The 19,236-nt window shown below is 34.7% G+C and overlaps 1 long non-coding RNA gene across 1 annotated transcript in view; it reads left to right on the forward strand.

Annotated features, from left to right (window-relative positions):
- LOC122730478 overlaps positions 1-10,431 on the forward strand; it is a 387,036-nt gene extending 376,605 nt beyond the window's left edge. The window contains exon 7 of the long non-coding RNA XR_006353510.1: positions 10,327-10,431. This is a non-coding gene — a long non-coding RNA (uncharacterized LOC122730478). The remainder of the gene's footprint in view (positions 1-10,326) is intronic.
- Positions 10,432-19,236: the final 8,805 nt, after the last annotated feature.

Consider the following 19,236-nt stretch of genomic DNA (forward strand, 5'->3'; position numbering starts at 1 on the left):
TCTATGGGATGCATCCAAAGCAGAGCTTAGGGGAAAATTTATAGCTCTAACAGCTTACATGAATACAAAAGAGAAAGAGGAGATCAATGAATTAGGCATGCAACTTAAAAAGCTAGAAAAAGAACAAATTAGAAATCCCCAATTAAATACCAAAGTAGAAATCCTTAAAATTAAAGGAGAAATTAATAAAATTGAATGCAAGAAAATTATAGAATTAATTAATTTGATTTAAAAAAAGAAAGAAAAAAAATTACCAGTATCAAAAATGAAGATGAAAGGCGTGATGTTACCACCAATGAAGTGGAAATTAAAGCAATAATTAGGAATTATTTTGCCCATCTGTATGCCAATAAATTTAACAATCTAAACAAAATGGATACATAGTTACAAAAATACAAACTGCCCAGGTTAACTGAAGAGGAAATAAAATCCTTAAATAAGCCCATATTAGAAAAAGAAATTGAACAAGTCATTAATGAACTCCATAAGAAAAAATCCCCAGGGCCAGATGGGTTTACAGGTGAATTCTACCTAACATTTAAAGTACAATTAATTCCAATATTATACAAATTATTTGGGAAAATAGGTGAAGAAGAAGTTCTACCAAATTTGTTTTATGATACAAATATGGTGGTGATACCAAAACTAGGCAGAGCAAAAACAGAGAAAGAAAATTATAGACCAATTTCCCTAATGAATATTGATGCAAAGGATTCATGATGGAAAAGGCTCTCCAAATCCAGAAAAAAAAAAAGAACTGTGGAATGAAGATGCCGATTGAACCATACTATTTATTTTGGTTTTGGTACTATTATTTTTCTATTTTGAGGATTTTCCTTATTGCTCTGATTCTTCTCTTATAACATGACTAATGCAGAAATATGTTTATTGTTATTTTACATATATATATATAAACCTATATCAGATTACCTGCTGTGTAGGGGAGTGGGGGGAGGGAGGGAGAAAATTTTAAATTTGAAATCTTTTATAAACAAATATTGAAAACTATCTCTACATGTAACCAGAAAATACTTTTATTAAATAAATAAAAAAAATACTTTTATTAAATACTTTTATTAAATAAATAAATAAAATACTTTTATTTAAAAAAAAAAACCTTCTTGTTCATATCCTTTGACCATTTCTCAATTGGGGAATGACTTGGATTCTTAGAAATTTGATTTAGTTCCCCATATATTTTAGAAATGAGGCCTTTATCAGAAATACCGGCCATAAAAATTGTTTCGCAGATTTCTGCCTCCCTTCTAATTTTGCATGCATAGCTTCTCTTTGCCCCAAAACTTTTTAATTTAATGTAATCAAAATCATCCATTTTGCCTTGCATAATATTCTCTGTCTCTTGTTTGCACATAAATTGTTTTCCTCTCCATAGATCTGAGAGATAAACTATTCTAAAATTCTCCCCTTGATTTTATTCTATTTTTTTTTTGCAAGGCAATGAGGGTTAAGTGACTTGCCCAGGGTCACACAGCTACTAAGTGTCAAGTGTCAAGTGTCAAGTGTCTGAAGCCAGATTTGAACTCAGGTCCTCCTGAATCCAGGGCCAGTGCACCATCTAGCTGCCCCCTCCCCTTAATCTTTTGATGGCTCCAAAACTGTATTTGAAGCATTATTTTAAAGTTCTTTGGAGGAGAATATTCAGAGAATTCAACTGATCCCAGACTGTAATCCACCTTCTTGGCTATTGCTCTATGTTTTCATTTGATCCAATCATTCCTCTGAAGCTAATTTACATTCTTTGTCTCTATCTCTGTCTCTCTCTGTCTCTGTCTCTCTTGTATATATTTATACACACACACACACACACATATAAATACATATACACGTGTATATGTATATATGTGGGTGTATGGTTGTGTGCATATATTTATACACACACACAAACTCAGGAACTCTTTCTCCATTGGTGGAGATGAATGCCCTGTCTGCTGAGTGGCAGGGTCAATTCAACAATGGTGGGAGAGTTTTAGCCTTCTTTTACCTTTCTTTCAGTATCTTAAAGCTTCAAATTGTTTTAGTTCTCTATATCCTCTCTGGTTGCTTCTATTTTCCAGCAACCAGAGGGAAGACAGAGGAAGCCAACCTCACTTCAGGTTGCTGAAGGAAAAGACTCTAGGAAGAAACCAACATGAGAGGAGTTTGCTTTCTCCATCATCTCTATATCTCCAGCTTGTTACACTCAAGGCTTTGAGGAAATTTTATTTGAGTAAGGTTTAGAACTCTCTCTTGGTTGAGCTGAGTTACTTCATTCCCAAGCAGAGAACTGCTCTACTCTGTATTGCCTGATTTGCATTCTCCTTCATACACCTTCTCTGATTTCTAGTTTGTACCAATTTAGGTAAATTAATTTTCATGACCAAACGTGTTAATTTTGGACTTGGTATTTGGTAGGAAAGAGGTCGTCTTAAATATAAAACTCTGCGTCCTCCTCACGAATAGTGAAAGAGTGATCATAAGTTTCATCCTGGAAAACTTATCCCCTTGAATAAACAATATTTGAGGGAGCAGATAAATGCTCCCCCTCTCCAAGGACAACAAATTAGTCAAGCTTTTACCCTACTGTTTCCTTCCCTGACAGAAATTAAAGCTTCCTTTGGTGAAGTGTTGGGGATAAGGGAATATATATATATATATATATATATATATATTCTAATTCACTTTTAAGTCATACAACAATACCACCATACTGTATGTTGGGGAGAGCCCCTGCAACACATGCTAGTCTCACTACGTATGAGGTCTCATAATATTATATTCTATCTATGTATCCATCTATCAATCTATTTATCTGTATCCCACTTCAGCAGCAGTTGGTAATTTTTAGTAACTGATACAAAAATACACTGAAAATAATTATCTAACTATCCGCCTGTCTGTTCATTTGTCTGTCCACACATATGCATGCATATATACATATATACACACATATGTGTGTATGCATTTATTTTATTCAATAATAAGGAATCTTTTTATTAAACTATAACTTAATTATACTATCTTTTTTAAATTAATAGCAAACAGTTCTTAATATATCAATTTTGCAAAAAGTTCTGTTTAATAATATCCTTCTCCCTAACCCTAAAATAAAGAATTGTCTTTTTCAATATTTTCTTCTTTTTTAAGAAAACATCATTTCAACTACACCCTCCTGATCAAATCCTGAACTTTTCCATGAAAATTAGTGGTGTAGTTTAAGGACTAGTTAGCAGAGATTTGTCCCTTTGTGATATTTCTGTTTTTTCATTTCTTGATCATAACAAGCTTAGGTGACCAGAAAAGTGCAAAGGGGAGAAAGAATTTAGCTGAATTTTTTTTCATGATATGAATATTGCTGATTGATGTCCTTAGACCCAAGTTGGCCATCTTTGGAGTACAAAATTAACAATAAAGCAGTCTGCTTCACCCTCTCAGGTATAACCTCTGTTACTTATTACCTATATGAACTTGGATAAGTCACTTAACCATTTCTTGACCTTAGTTTCCTTATCTGTAAAATGAGGGTGTGGTAGATGACTGATCCCTAAAATCCCTTTCATTTCTACATATATTAATTTATGAAATCCTATAGATAAAAATGATTTGGGTTTAGTTTAGTTTAAAAGGGGGACTTTCTTTCTTCTCATCTTTTTATATATATATATACATATATATATACATAAATATAAATCACATATATATATAATTTCTTTTTATTAATTCAGAGACCTCTGATACGGCACTAAAGATAGTCTTCCTGTCCTACGGATACACCACTATAATTTCAACTGCTAGGAAATATTAAATCCATCTTAATTAATTTCTCCTAAGGGTCCATGGATAGATTACTACCTCCCTGCCCCATGCACATACTCAACATTATTGATCATATGCTGTCTTTTTATTTCTTATGTCTCTGTAATGTCCTCAATCCTGACTTACCTACTTCATTGAAGACTGAGTGCTTGGTTTTCCTAGTAGTGCCCTCAGATGAATGCAAATTATGTAACAGTGTCAGGGAGCTTTTAGTTCAGCACTGCAACTGTTAGATATAGCTGTGGTGATTCAGTCATTTTCTAAGGCTTCCACGGACTGGCTTTATAGATGCCAGTACAGTTCAAGGTTCACTGAATGCAGAGTGAGAGCCCCTGAACTATGTTACTTGCTAACTGTGTGACATTGGGTGGATCACAGCCTCTCTGTGCTTCAGTTTCCTCATTTGCAAAAGGAAAGGAAGGTACTAAAATCACGAAGTAAGTGAATAAGAGAAATAGAAAGTACTATGTGAACTTTGAGGAATGAAATGGCATTTTATACATTGAAGGTAAGAGAGATAGAATGTTTTTGATTTTTATGGATGAAAGGAACTTCAAAATTGAATCCAAACACATGATCATACCATTGTATATTTTTATATTCAATGCAAGCAATTATTTTTCCTTGGGATTATGATGTATTCTGGTAGGAAAAGCTAGGTTGTCTTACAGACTTTTTTATTCTTTTGATTTCTTATACACACACATGGAACCTGATGAGTATATAGAGAAATATTCAATAAGTTATGATTCCACTTTTTTGCTACTATCTATATGGTTTGAGATGCTTCCTTCATTTCATTATTATTATTATTTCATATTAATAATTATAACAATAAAAAACCTTGAATTTATATTGTACTTTGAGGTTTTCAAAGCACTTAAAATATATTATCTCATTTGATTCTAGGGTATATATTTCTAAGTTTGTTGCCTCAGGTTCCACAATGACAGATTAGACATAACAAAACCTGGCCCTTCTTATCACACAGAACTCCCAAGAATAGATAAAACATTGAAACTTTGAAAGAATTTTGCAGCTAATGGAAGAGCAGAGATATGAGATACTTAATTATGTTAATATAAAGGGGCAGCTAGGTGGCACAGTGGCTAGAGCACCTGCCCTGGAGTCAGGAGTAGCTGAGTTCAAATCCGGCCTCAGACACTTAACACTTACTAGCTGTGTGACCCTGGGCAAGTCACTTAACCCCAATTGCCTCACTAAAAAAAAGCAATACAAAGAGGATGAAGGTCAAATATCCTATTGGGGCTCAACTAAATTCATTTTAATATTACTTAAGTTTTCTTTTGCACAAGATATTGTACTAGACATTGGGTGGCAGAAACTAATTGGTCCCTGTCTTCTAAATGTATAGATATGTAAATGCAAGGTGAAGGAAAGGATACAGAAATGATGCCTATTTCAGGCATTATGAAAGGTCTTTCTTAGGAAGCGTAGTTGGGGAAGTGTCCCCTATCAGAATGATGCAGTAATGCCATGTTAATATTCAACTATGGCAACAAAAGCAGATGAACTTTGTCTTCCTTGTTTCAGTTGAAACAAGAATTCCTTCATCCATTCTTTAACATGTCTTAAAAATCATTACTCACAAGTTCATTTTTTTAAGCTAAGAAAAACTAATGGAAAAGTACAATCGAAACTTTTTGGCCTGAAACCATATAACACTGCTTTTCAGATGGGAACAGAAGAGGAGTGAAAAATGTGATGATCCCTTAATACCCATAAGCTCTTCTAACAGAGATGTGGTGGTAATTGCTTTTTATTTTTTGTAACATCTCCTGGAAATGGTAATGCTTTCAAGTGAGGATCAAAGAGAATGACCTACATAAGGAATAGATTGCAACATGTAGTTACATTTTTCATCCTTTGTAATATGCGACTTGCATCCATGCTTCTAATAAGGAACACCGCATAATGCTCATCATTTTTTAAAAATGAGTTGTCACTAAGGTCAGATGGTATACTTGGAGATTGAAAAGAAAGATGATTTGGACCAAGGTGTTAATGCCAGTAGATATATCCGCCATCACATATCACCCCTTTACTTTTAAAGGCACTAAGACCAGAAAGCTTTTTATGGGGACAAAAAAAAATACCCCACAAAAACTTATTGCCTACCACAAAACCTGCTGACTGGGGAATGTCTGAATGGTTTCGTATTCTAAAAAGTCATTAGTGATAAAAGACCACAAGCATTGACAGAATATTAGAAATTTTTTCTGCTTTATGTAAAAGTGTTTACTTGAATTGGGCATAGCAGTTTGTTTGCTACTTCTTAAATTCCAATATCACTGGACCAGTGAAAAATCCTTGATACCTATGACTGATTTTCCTTACTCCCTTTCTTCAAGTTCAAAATGGGCTATTGGGTAATCAATTATGCAATACACAACTTAATCCTATCCGAGTGAAACACTATGTTGTAGATAGACCACATAAGAGCAATAATTCCAAGAGAAAAAGGATTCAATTAAGAAACCGAAACCAATGTAAATAACAAAAGAGAATCAAGTAGGTTCACTGGTCTGTCCACAGATTTCAGTGGAATTATAATTTAATCCCCCAGTCATTTTATTTCTCTCAAAGGCAAGGAATAGTTATCTTCCAGTGATAAAACAAAACAAAACAAAAAACAACAACACACAGACACACAACTTAGGGTTCTGTCTCCTGCTCCTCATTGATGTGTAGAACCCAGTCACGATGAAAAGCTTCTAAAGTCTCCTACTTCAAGGTCGTTAGATTTCTACTGGAACTCTTAAGGTCAGTGACTTCATGGCTATAACAGTCTATTACTTCAGTTCTGTCTCTTGCTGACCAAACTCTGACAAATATGGCCTTGTTTCTTACTCTGATTACCTTTAGTAGCTCCATTTTTTAAATGTCCCATGTTTGAAAGGATTCTGCTCAAATGAAATTGTATTGAGGATAAAATTTCCACAAAACATAGTCCAGGGAATTTCTCCCACTGAGTGATGCTCTCAGAATCACAAACATCATGAAAAAATTTACTTCTGGGTACTTTACTTCTTGGTCAATCCAACTATAATCCTTGAGGATAGGAACCAAATTTAATCCATCTTTATTTCCCTGCTTAAATGTATATTCTATGAAGAATAAATGGTTTTGGGGGCAGCTAGGTGGCACTGTAGATAAAGCACCAGCCCCAGATTCAGGAGGGCCTGAGTTTCAAATCTGACCTCAGACACTTGACACTTACTAGCTGTGTGACCCTGGGCAAGTGACTTAACCCTTATTGGCCTGCAAAAAAAATTGTTTTTACTGATTTATTTTTAGCTTCAAAGGGTTGAACACACATTAAGGAGGACAATTTAATGAATATTAGTAAGCATAATATCTCAAATTATATCTGCTGGATTGATGTTATACCCCTTCCCACACTTTGAAATCCAGTAAAAATTGTCCTCATGGGGTAGCTAGGTGGAGTAGTGGATAAAACACTGGCCCTGGATTCAGGAGGACCTGAGTTCAAATCTGGTCTCAGACACTTGACACTTAACTAGCTATGTGACCCTGGGCAAGTCACTTAACCCTTATTGCCCCAATCAAAAAAAAACCCCAAAACCAAAACCAACAACAAAATAACCTGCCCTTCTCTCTGTTGCTCACATGTGATACTCCATCTTTTTTTCCATGCATTTGCCATCCCTGCATGTTTGGATTATACATATATATCCCTCCTTAATTCTGCCTTAAAGCAATCTCCCTCTTCCCTTGAGTTACTATATAGGCACTATGTTCTGCATGAAGCTCTTCCTGCTCCTTTCCCCTCCCACCCATTCTAGTACACTCAGACCCTAATTACCTTGTACTAGCTATGTTGATATATTTATTTATATGTGTATTTGTGTGTGTTATATATATATATATATTTACATACATATATATTATATATATACACACACACACATACATATGTATTTGGATAGTTTACATATTTGTATTAACTTTATGTTATTCTCATCTTGGAACTTTCATTTTCATCTGGGATTTTCTCACCCTGAAACATTCCTCCAACTTACTGAAACAGTCACTCACTGGTAACTTTCTGGGAAAAATTAAGATAGTCCCTACCCTCAAGGAACTCATATTGCGATAGGGGAAAATGGCAAATAAAAGGCAAAAAGGGAAATAAGAAGCATGGGGGATAGGGAAAAAGAGGTTGGACGTTAAAAAGTCCAGAGTCAGTAGTGGACACTGGAGAGTAGAAATGACTAAAAAGAAGAAATGAGTACAGCTGGCCTGGGTCTTTTCCTTCAAATGGGGTTCTGGGTGGAACCAGCCAATCAGAACAAGGTGCTGCATACAAGGAGTCAATGATGTTTGGGAAATGTTTAACAACTTGTTCAGTTTAAAAAGAAAATCTGCATTTACAATTTTAGTTTTAACCTGTGTTATTATCATTTTTCCATCATTCTCTTAAGTTCAGACAAGCAAGAAAATAATTAATCAAGCCCTGATTTGAAGCACTTGCTCATTTTAAGGTATAAATGCTCATACTAAAATTTTAATCATGGGCTTTCTTGCATTATATCATATCTCTATACATTATATATTGTGTGAGTAGGATAAGTACAAACACTTTGAAGAGGAAGAGAACACTATTAACTCTTGTGATCAGGAATGCTTAACTCATGCAAGACACCTTAACAAGAATGGACTCCCCTTCCCTCATTGCCTCCAACTCTATCTACTTAACTCATATCCTTTTCTTTAAGACCACTTTCAAATCCCATTGCCTGCATGACATCTTCCCTGAATACAGCTCAGTAGAAAAGAATCCTTTCTCCAACTGCTTAGATCTTTTCTAACATCATATTTGAATCTCAGATTTTCCCTAACCTATTCCATCTTTTCTTTGAATATTTAGGTTTGTCCTTTGCTCTTATCCTATTAGACTATATGTTTCTTAGTACAGTGCCTGTGTCAGTATGTGAAGAGCCAGCTATTTTGAAAACTGTCATCTCCTTGAAGTTAAAAGAAAGTGGGTAAATCATCCAACACATTTCATAGACTTCCTGTGGTGAACTTATGGGCAGGTCTAGATGATCAATTATCCACAAGATGAGCAATCATAGATGGGTTGTGACCTTCATGGTTAGAAGGAACAACAAAAAAACCCCAAGTCTAAGGAATCATAGTTCAATTTCTGTACTTGATTATTTCAGGCATCCTACACATCGTATATCTTAGAACTAAGAACATAAGGGAGCTTTAGAAATAATTTCATTTAAGCCCATAATTTTATTGATAATGTTCTTAGAGAGGTAAGGTGATTTGTGCAAAGTTGCCAGTTATGTAGCCGAGTTGGAATTTGAATCCAATCCAGTTCACCTTCCAATTTACTCAGAGTCAATAGAATACAGAAAATTGGTCTTTGTCCAATGGTGCTAATCTCCATGGAAATAACATTTCCTCTTCAGGCTTGGGTTATATGTTTTCTTCTCATGGATACCAATGTCTCACGTTTAATCTATCTTACCTAAGCTGTCTCGTTTTATTGTTCAGTGCAAATACCCTTCCCATATCTATTTTGTCCCTTCCCAAATATTCACCTTCTTTATTTACCCTCAGAGGAGTGTGGGATGAACTTCTTCCTCTCCCCCTGTGAATTCAACAGAGGTTTTGCCATCCTCTGTATCAGACCACCCTCCCCCCCCCCCAGACAATCCAACTGGATTTGCCACAAGTGAAAACAGCTCCAAGTAGATTTCTACCTCAACCATACTGCCTTTCATATGTTCAATGGTCATTTGGTGAATTAAATCCTTTGAGCTAGAAAAATGGAATAATATCCCCATGAACTTCCTCATTTTGTAGGCAAGAAACATAGACCTCTATAGAAGTGATTTGCATGAAGCCACAGACAGGAGTGATGCTAATTTAAATTTGAGTTTCTGATTCTTTTGTAAATCAAGGAATCTTACTGCAAAGCTGAGGAAAAAAGTAAAGGACATTGGAGAATAAGTCTTCTTTTGCAGAACCTCGTCTCAATGTATGCTACATTTAGAAATATTTAATGTGAACCCAGGATTTCAATGAAATGGCTCAACTACTTTTTAGCTCTATCAAATGGCATTTTGATGTTGGTCTGCCCATTGCACAATTGTTTTTCACAACCCCAAATGTTTATGATAATATATCAATAAGTATTAAACTGCTATAAAGGCTGGAGCTGTAAGTCCATCCAAATGTGGTTAGCATGCCATAAACAATGACTGCACTGTATGCCTAGACAATTCCTGAGAATTATGCTCAAATAATGCAAAATATCTTTGGTTATTATTTGAAATAATTCAACATACAACAGTATAATGTGCTTGGTACTTATTTATTACATACCTTTGGAGTTGTGCTAATTTCTAAATTTAGAAAAAATAATGATTCCGCTTCAGCCTAAGACTAAATGGAGTATAAGCCACTTGCAGTCATCAATAATCCTTTTTTCAGAATATGTATTTTTTTCCTTAGATGACTGAACTACTAAAAGAACTGGTGTGATGAAGATGACTAGATCTGGAAGTCTGAGTAGCCTGGATTCAAATCCTGTCTCTGACACAGACCAGCTCTATGACCTTAGGTAAGCTACTTACCTTCTGAATGTTCTCAGGCAGCTCTAAAATAGTAAGTTACAGTAATGTTACTGATTTATATCAGTAGAAGGAGGTTCCACACTGGGAATTCTATATAGCAATGTGGTTCCAGGTCTTTCTGACTACAGGTCAGGTGCCCTATCCAGGGCACCACCTCGATACCCCATGGGAAAACTATTGAGTCCATCTTCTTTGGTTCATTTTCTAAATCTTTATGCTTTGGCAGTGCTACAATTACTATGAGACATATATTTGAGAATACATTTTGAAGAAGAAAACCCATAAAAGTTGTAAAAATAAAATAGCCAGCCTATTTTATATCTCTAGGCCTTTTTAGATTTTCTCTAAAATATTCCTACCTTTTTATATTTTATAAAATAGAAAAAATACATTAGATTAAAGCTTTTTTCATTTGATTATTTGAAAATTTTTCTTTCAGGATAACTATAGGGCAAATAACACAAAAGGAGGGTTGATTAATATTGGATATACTGCTGATGGCAAACATGAATCTTCATACTTGTCAAAACTATCTCCATCTTCTACAGAGCTGACAAAATTTTCCTTCTATTCCAAATGTCTGGGCAAGTAACTTTTTAGCTTACAAACCTGTAGGAGCCCCCTTTTGCCTTTAAGATGAAATTTTAAAAAATTCTTAGGCTACATTAAATACCTCCCCCTATAGTATGATCACAATCCATTTCTCTATACTTATTTCTCATTTCCAAGTACTGTATAGAGTTGTATGTAATATTTTATAGTTCTGGAAATTAAGTCAGGAAGGCTTAGGTTCAAATCTTGCCTCTGATATTCATAAGCTGGGCAAATGTAAGCAAGTTCTTTAAGATCTGTGAAGCTCAGGCAAATTTTAATCTCTCCATTAAATATCAAGGGTTTCCATTCTGAACTAATACAGGGATTTTCTATACTTATAAACTCTGTCACAAACCATTTATCTATTGAAATATTTTAAATTACTTCAATTCAGATTTCCACCTTGTTTCTGTAGGTCAAAAATGTTCTCTTCCTTCAAGGCCCAGCTCAACAGCTACCTCATTTATCAATCCTTTTCTGATAACCTAAGAAAAAAACTGACCTTTTTTTCTTCTTTCCATTTTCCTTGAGGACTTCATCTCAGTCTCATTTGACTCATCACACCCTACCTTCTATTATACTTATCTATTTATCTTCCCTATTCAATTATAAACTTCCTGTCCCTTGAACTAGTTAAGTGTCTACAGAACCCTGATGCAGAGAAACTGAGTATAATAAAAAGAACTGACATGTATAAAGAACTTTAATTTTTTAAAGCACTTTTGCCTAATGAACTCATTTAACTTGTAAATTAGGCATCATATTAATTTTATCCACATTTCAGAGATGAATAATATGAGGCTCATGGAGGTCTTGTTATCTATCCACAATCATATGTCTACTAAGATATATGGATCATACAGGGAAAAGTAGTATCTTGGATGTGAAGGCTTGCTGAACCCTTTTTGGGGCTACTCATCCAAATTTGGTGTCTATCTGTCAACCAACCATTTCCTGTGGCCCCAAGTAGCCTGTGCAGTGGGCACACTTGGGTAAGACCTTCTCAGAAGATGGTCTAAATGAGGCTGAGGGTAACCAACAGACCTCAAACCCATTGATGAGTTAGGGGGATGACTACCCCAAGTACATGAAGACTTTCCTGGAAGTATAGTTGGAAGAGAACAATTTGTTCCAAAAGCCATGAAGGAGGATGAAGCCGACACTCTAGAATTCTTAGAGCTTGGACAGACATCAAAGAAACCAAGATCATCCACTGTATCTTTGGACATCAGCAGTTATCTTGACTTTTGTTTTGCCACTGGACTTTGAAGATTATGAAAAAGAAGTTGAGGCTGTTGACTCTGTACAACTCTGTCTCACTTAAACCCAATTCATGGGCAAGTCAAGGTCCTCTTTGAAAACAAAGGACAAACAACAAATGCCAGACAAAGTATTCAAATCCAGCTTGTGCTTACTCCAACTCTAATACCAGCTTCTTTCCTTCTGAGAGCCTGTAGATACTTAACCAAGCAATTGTCAGGCCCACACTTCCTGAATAGCAAAGTTTATGCTCATTATTTCAAGTATAAATTTTGTGAGTTCAAGGGACAATATTTTATGTTGTATATCTCAAATTGTCCTTTATCAGGATTTATTAAGTCTTTAAATAAAGTACAAAATCCCATATAGTCAAAGAGAACTACTCTACTTGTGAGATCTATATCTGATAGATTTTTCTACCAGCTGGAATTGGTCCAGATTTAACTTTGACAGAGCCCAGACATCATTACCCAAGTAGCTGTTTCAACAGTGCAATATTTTGAACAAATACCATTTAAGGGAAAGCCAGGTCTGCACATTACTGGAGTTAAATGCATTAGAGTAATTGGGGTGGGGGGAGAGGGGAGAGGTGACTTTAATTAAAGGTCTGTCAGCCTTTTTCATTATAATTGCCTTTTTTCAAGGCTACTTAGTGGAACATTGGATAGTGCCTATAAGTTTCAAATTAAAATGAATATTTGTTGGCTACTTTTGAAAAAGTTAGTCTTGTTACTTTTACTGTAAAAGGGTTCAGGACACAAAGTTGATGGATTCTAGATGATCTTTTAAAAGCAGAACATTATAGACATATACATGAGTTATATGGACCTCCTGGACTTTTTAGTAGTTAAAAGGAAAAGAAATTCTGTTAATTTCTTGGCACCTTTGCTTGTTGATTTCTGGGAAACTTAACACAATAAAAAGTCTCATATGGCAAAATACCTTAATCTGTTACACAAGAAAAATTAAAATGATCAGGAAGAAGAAACAATCATTTCCACTATTCTTCAAAATTTCTCTGTATATGTTTTAAGTCTAGATAAAAATGTGACTTAAAATGTACAAATGAATTGGTTTCACCAATGGAAAATCCAAGTAATTAAATTAATGCTATTTTGACAGCATTATGATAGAAGGTTGTCTTCATCCAACATAAAACTTATAACGTAGGATGGTCATTTGTAAATATTTGCCACTGGGATGAATAGGGAGGAAAGATCTAGATCTAGGATTTAATTGGTGTAAACAATTCTTAGGGTAATCTTCTGCAAAATCAGAGCACTTAAAGGTTACATCACTTGCCTTTGATCATATATCAGTTAAAGTTTTCTGACATCAAGGTCACTATACTGTGTCTCACTTTTTCTTCTGAGTAATAAAATACCCAAAGTCCACTTTCAGATGAAAACTTTGCAATAGTTCTTTGCCTCAAATTGTGCTGTACCCTGAAGAAAATGTTCATTCTGGCATATGGGACTTTGATAAATCTATGGTCTTAGCAGCGTGAACATTCCTTCTACTTATGCATATCTAAACTATCCCATGCCTTCATATGCTTTGCAATTCTTGTTCATGTTTTCCTGGTTTGTCTGCCTGTTGCAATTCTCTCCCCACTAAAGTCCATCTGCCCTTCAGTATCAAAATGATTTTCCTAAAATGCAGGTCTGACAGTGGCACTGCCACCTCTTACTTAACAAACTTGAGGGTCTCCCTATTGCTTCCAGGATCAAATATGTGTGTATGCATATGTGTATATTCACATGGTCAATTTTATTCTACACACATGTATGTACACATAGTTGTTTGCATTATCATGGTGCTTAAGACATTAGAAATCAACTTTATTTGATAACTTATAGTAGTCCATCACTCACTTCTTTTGTAGGATATCACCTCTGTTCTAGATGTATACATTCCCTTCCCTTATTTAGTCTAACTGATATTCACAATGGTGAATAAGTTCAACTTTATACCTTTGTCTACACACAAATTCATTGCCCCTTTTGTTCTCTTCTTCATTACATGTTGCTAAACCGTTGGATTACTTTCACCACCTACCAACTTTTCATTTCTCCATGTGCTACTGAATGGACATGGATAAAATCATTAAATTACATGAGTAGTCATGGAAAACATTTCCACATTAGCTAGGCTATGAGAGAAAACAGTCAAACCGCCCCCCCCCCAAAAAAAAAAACAACCTTCAGATTGAGGAATTGTCAAAGAGGAAAAAAAAATTTTAAAAATGTGTTTCCATTTGTTTTCAGATACTATTACATATATTTTGGAAAATAAAATTCTATTCAATTTTTAAAAAATCATGAAATTATTGATTGAGTCTACTGCAAATCTATGTTACAAAATCTTAACTGGAAACTATTGCGATTAGACATCATTATAATCAATTAGCAATCCTACTTACCACCATATGATACTTATGGTACTTTTCATTCCTGTTTGACCTTCTGTACCATTCTCTAAGTTAAGAAATTCTTCAAATTTTACAAAAAAAAAAAGCTATTTGCCAAGAGCTTGCTCTTCTCCTCTCCACATTTCACATAATTTAGTTGTCTTATCTTACTATCTCCTCCTTTATCCCTTCCTCACAAGACAAGTATTCCCCTACCAGGGACAACTCTTAATAAGTACCTTTTACCAAATTCTCTTCAATCTCCTCCAACAGATTGCCCCTACTATAATTTTCACACATTCTCCCTTCCTCTTTCCCTCCCTTTCTCTCTGTCTCTCTCTCTAATTTAGGATCTATACTATCTAATGACTCTTTACCCATTGCCCACTAATAGGTACATGCCTCTCCATCCTTTATTTTTTATTTCATACTTATTTATTTTTCATTCATTCATTTTTGTTTGTTTATTTACTTATTTATTTCTCCTCTTTTTGGAATTTTATTTTCCAAATTACATGTAAAAAATTGACATCTTCTTTTAAAAACTTTGTGTTCCATGGGGCAGCTACGTGGCACAGTGGATAGAGCACTGGCCCTGGATTCAGGAGGACCTGAGTTCAAATCCAGCCTCAGACACTTAACACTTACTAGCTGTGTGACCCTGGACAAGTCACTTAACCCCAATTGCCTCACCAAAATAAATAAATAAATAAAAATTTAAGCAGTCATATGCTTCATATAAAAAATGCGGGGGCAGCTAGGTGGCACAGTGGATGGAGCACCGGCCCTGGAGTCAGGAGTACCTGAGTTCAAAAATCTGGCCTCAGACACATAACATTTACTAGCTGTGTGACCCTGGGCATGTCACTTAACCCCAATTGCCTCACTAAAAAACAAAACAAAACAAAACAAAACTTTGTGTTCCAAATTTTCTTCCTCTCTCCCTTCCCACCTCCCACCTGCAAGAACTCAAGCAATTCAATATAAATTATACATGAGTAGTCATGGAAAACATCTCCACATTAGCTAGGCCCCCTTTAATCTGTCTTTGGCTGGAAAATAATTTCAGCCCGTCTTTTTGTGGGTTTTGCTGCTCCAGAGTTCTTTTGTTTCTGTTTTTGGGATAATTGTGTCAAGAACTCTGTGTATTTAATGTCTTTCCTCCACCATCTTGGCTCTGCTCACCCCCTCCATCCTTTAAAAAACAAGCAGATGGGCACAGGTAGGTGACACAGTGGATAAAGCACTGGCCCTGGATTCAGGAGGACCTGAATTCAAATCTGACCTCAGAAACTTGACACTTACTAGCTTGAGAAGTCAATTAATTCTCATTGCCTCCCCGCCAAAAGAAAAAAAACAAAACCAGAAAAAAAGCAGATGAATTATACTTCAGAAAAATTCTGTTTCACAATATCTGTCTTCCTGCATTTGACAAAATTCATGGGAACATCTACATTAGGTCCCATCACTTCCTCCTCTCTCTCTTACTTCTAACTTTAAAATCATGCAGCTGACCTCATCATAAACTACAATTGCTAACTATAAAGTTATCAACTATCTTTCTTTTTTTACCCCTGGTAAGGCAATAAGGGTTAAGTGACTTCCCCAGGGTCACACAGCTAGTAAGTGTCAAGTGTCTGAGGCTAGATTGAACTCAGGTCCTTCTGAATCAAGGGTTAGTGTTTTATCCACTGCACCACCTAGCTACCCAGTTCTGTGGCTTATTTTGCATAGGTTCTCCTCTTCCTGTCCCTTACTATTGGTGTCTCCTGATATTACCTTCCATTATAAATATATGTATATATTTATATAAATATAAATATATAAAATGCATGCACACATATATACAACATATTTATTTATTTGAAATGGAAGGTTGTATACACACATACACATCTAAGTGTGTGTGTGTGTATATATACATATATATCTGTGTCTATATAGAGAAACATATAGATTGCATAAAGTTATAAATATATTATAAACTTATATGAGTATTTATGTATATATCTGTAGATATCTATATTCAGTTTATGGATTACTATCCTTGTATTTTTCAGTTTGTGTGATTTTAATAGATATCAACCTTCTATATTTGTGCATATATATATATATATATACATACATACAAAAATACATATCATATGTACACAGTTATTTGGATGATTTCTCCTCCAATTAGGATGTGAGGTCCTTAAAGAAAGGGACCATGATTTTACCTTTGTGTGTATCCTCATCTCTTGGCATAGTTCTTGGCACACAGTAAATGTTCAATACATACTTATTGACTGGTTATATTTCCTCAAATGTAAAATTAGAAGATTGGAATTGGAAAGATTTCACACTTTTTTTAAAACTTGAAACCTATGTTCCCATGATCTTTCTGTTTTGGCCTCTATAGCTACAGAATTACATAAATGTGCAGCTGGAAAGTATTAGAAAGTGTCCATAGTCATTTAGTCATGTAAAAAGTGTATAGTACAAAGATTTTTTAAAATTATAAAGTATTTTATTATTTTCCAGTTACATGTAGAGATAGTTTTCAACATTTGTTTTTATAAGATTTCTAATTTCAAATTATTCTCCTTCCCTCCTCTTCCTCCTCCCCTCCCCAAGACAGCAGGTAATCTGATATAGGTTATATATGTACTATAACATTAAGCATATTTCTCCATTAGTCATGTTATAAGAGAAGAAAAAGAGCAAAAAGGAAAAACCTCAAAAAAGAAAACCAACAGCACCAAAAACAAAAGAAATAGTATAGATCAATCATCATCCACATTCCACAGTTGTTTTTTTTTTTTCTGGATTTGGAAAGCCTTTTCCATCATGAGTCCTTTTGGATTGCTGAGAAGAGACAAGTTTATCACAGTTGATCAACATACAATGTTGTTGATACTGTATACAATGTTCTCCTGCTTCTGCTCATCTCACTCATCATCAGTTCATGCAAGTCCTTCCAGGTTTCTCTGAACTCCTCCTGCTCATTGTTTCTTACAGCACAATAGAATTCCATTACATTCATATACCACAACTTGTTCAGCCATTCCTCAATTGATGGGCAACCATTCAATATCCAATTCCTTGCCACCACAAAAAGAGCAGCTATAAATACTTTTGTGCATGTGGGCCCTGTTCTCTTTTTCATGATCTCTTTGGGGAAAAGACCCAAAACTGGTATTGCTGTGTCAAATGGTATGCACAGCTTTATAGCACTTTGGGCCTAATTCCAAATTGCTCTCCAGAATGGTTGAATCAGTTGACAGCTCCACCAACAATGCATTAGTGTTCCAATTTTTCCACAGCTTCTCCAACATTTATTATTTTCCTTTTTTGTCATATTAGCCACAAAGATTTTAAATATGGAAAAAATGAATCTCAGAGAAAAGTAAATGGCTTGCAGGAAATAGAAGCTGCAGGATTTGTAGCCAAATCTACTGAGTCAGTAGATTTTACCAATCTATCATACTGTATTTCCCAGAGAATATCACCAAGAGAATAATGATGTTAAAAAGCATAGAATTTTAAAATTCTGTAAAGAGTTTTAAATGATTTCAAGCCCTCTGTTTTTATTAATATGATCTAACCTGACCTCTTTCATCTATTTGATTGAAGACATGCTTTGTCCATTTTAACTTCCTGTACTAGTTTTACAGAGTGATTTTTTGATACAATTTATTTTTCCTCCCTTAATGATTAAACAAATCTCTTCCATGTGCCCCATCCTGTGGAGAATCTGTAGTATTCAGTGTAATGTAGTTAATAGTAATATTTATAGAAACTTTACATAACCAGGGATACTTCCTTTAGTTTTGGTATAAGAAGTTTTCAATGACATAGGCTGATACCTTCGGTAAACACACTTGCTTATCAGAACTTGGTATCTATATTCAGTATATGGATCATTAGACTTGTGTTTGTCAGTTTTTATGGTTTTAATATAGATGACATGGATGAAATCTCATATGCCATTTAATATGGGTGGCATGGATGATACTTTCTCCTAGAAGAGCCTTAAAAGTTATGATTTGGTCTAGCAAGTCAAATACTTTCTTTAAATAAATAAATACAGTAGACTTGTACATCCAATACCTGTAAGTTAGTTATATGATCCTAACAATGGTGTACTCTATAAAATCTTGTTTCTAAGAGTCTGATTTTCTTCTCTTTGTTTCAATACAGCTATTCTAAATAAAAGTTACCCTAATCTGTGATCATTCTATTAAAGATTTTATATAGATTTTTAAAAAATAGTCAAAAAATCAGTACATGTTGATGTCTTTTCAGTCACATCTTTTGGGGTTAGAAAGAATGAAATAGATGTAATGTTTGTTTTTTAACTCAGTAAAATTCCCCTTCTCTTTATATGTCTTGAAAAAAAATCCCTGTTCAATTTATGTTCATTTTGAACACCTTCTGAACACTTGGTACATGTAATTGATCATTTACAATCTCACTTAGCAAGTATTAAGTTTCACTGACACAGATTTAGTGAGGAACTTGGGTCCTGGAATGATCACATCC

Source organism: Dromiciops gliroides, chromosome 6 (genome assembly GCF_019393635.1).
Source record: "Dromiciops gliroides isolate mDroGli1 chromosome 6, mDroGli1.pri, whole genome shotgun sequence".
NCBI classification, from domain to species: domain Eukaryota; kingdom Metazoa; phylum Chordata; class Mammalia; order Microbiotheria; family Microbiotheriidae; genus Dromiciops; species Dromiciops gliroides.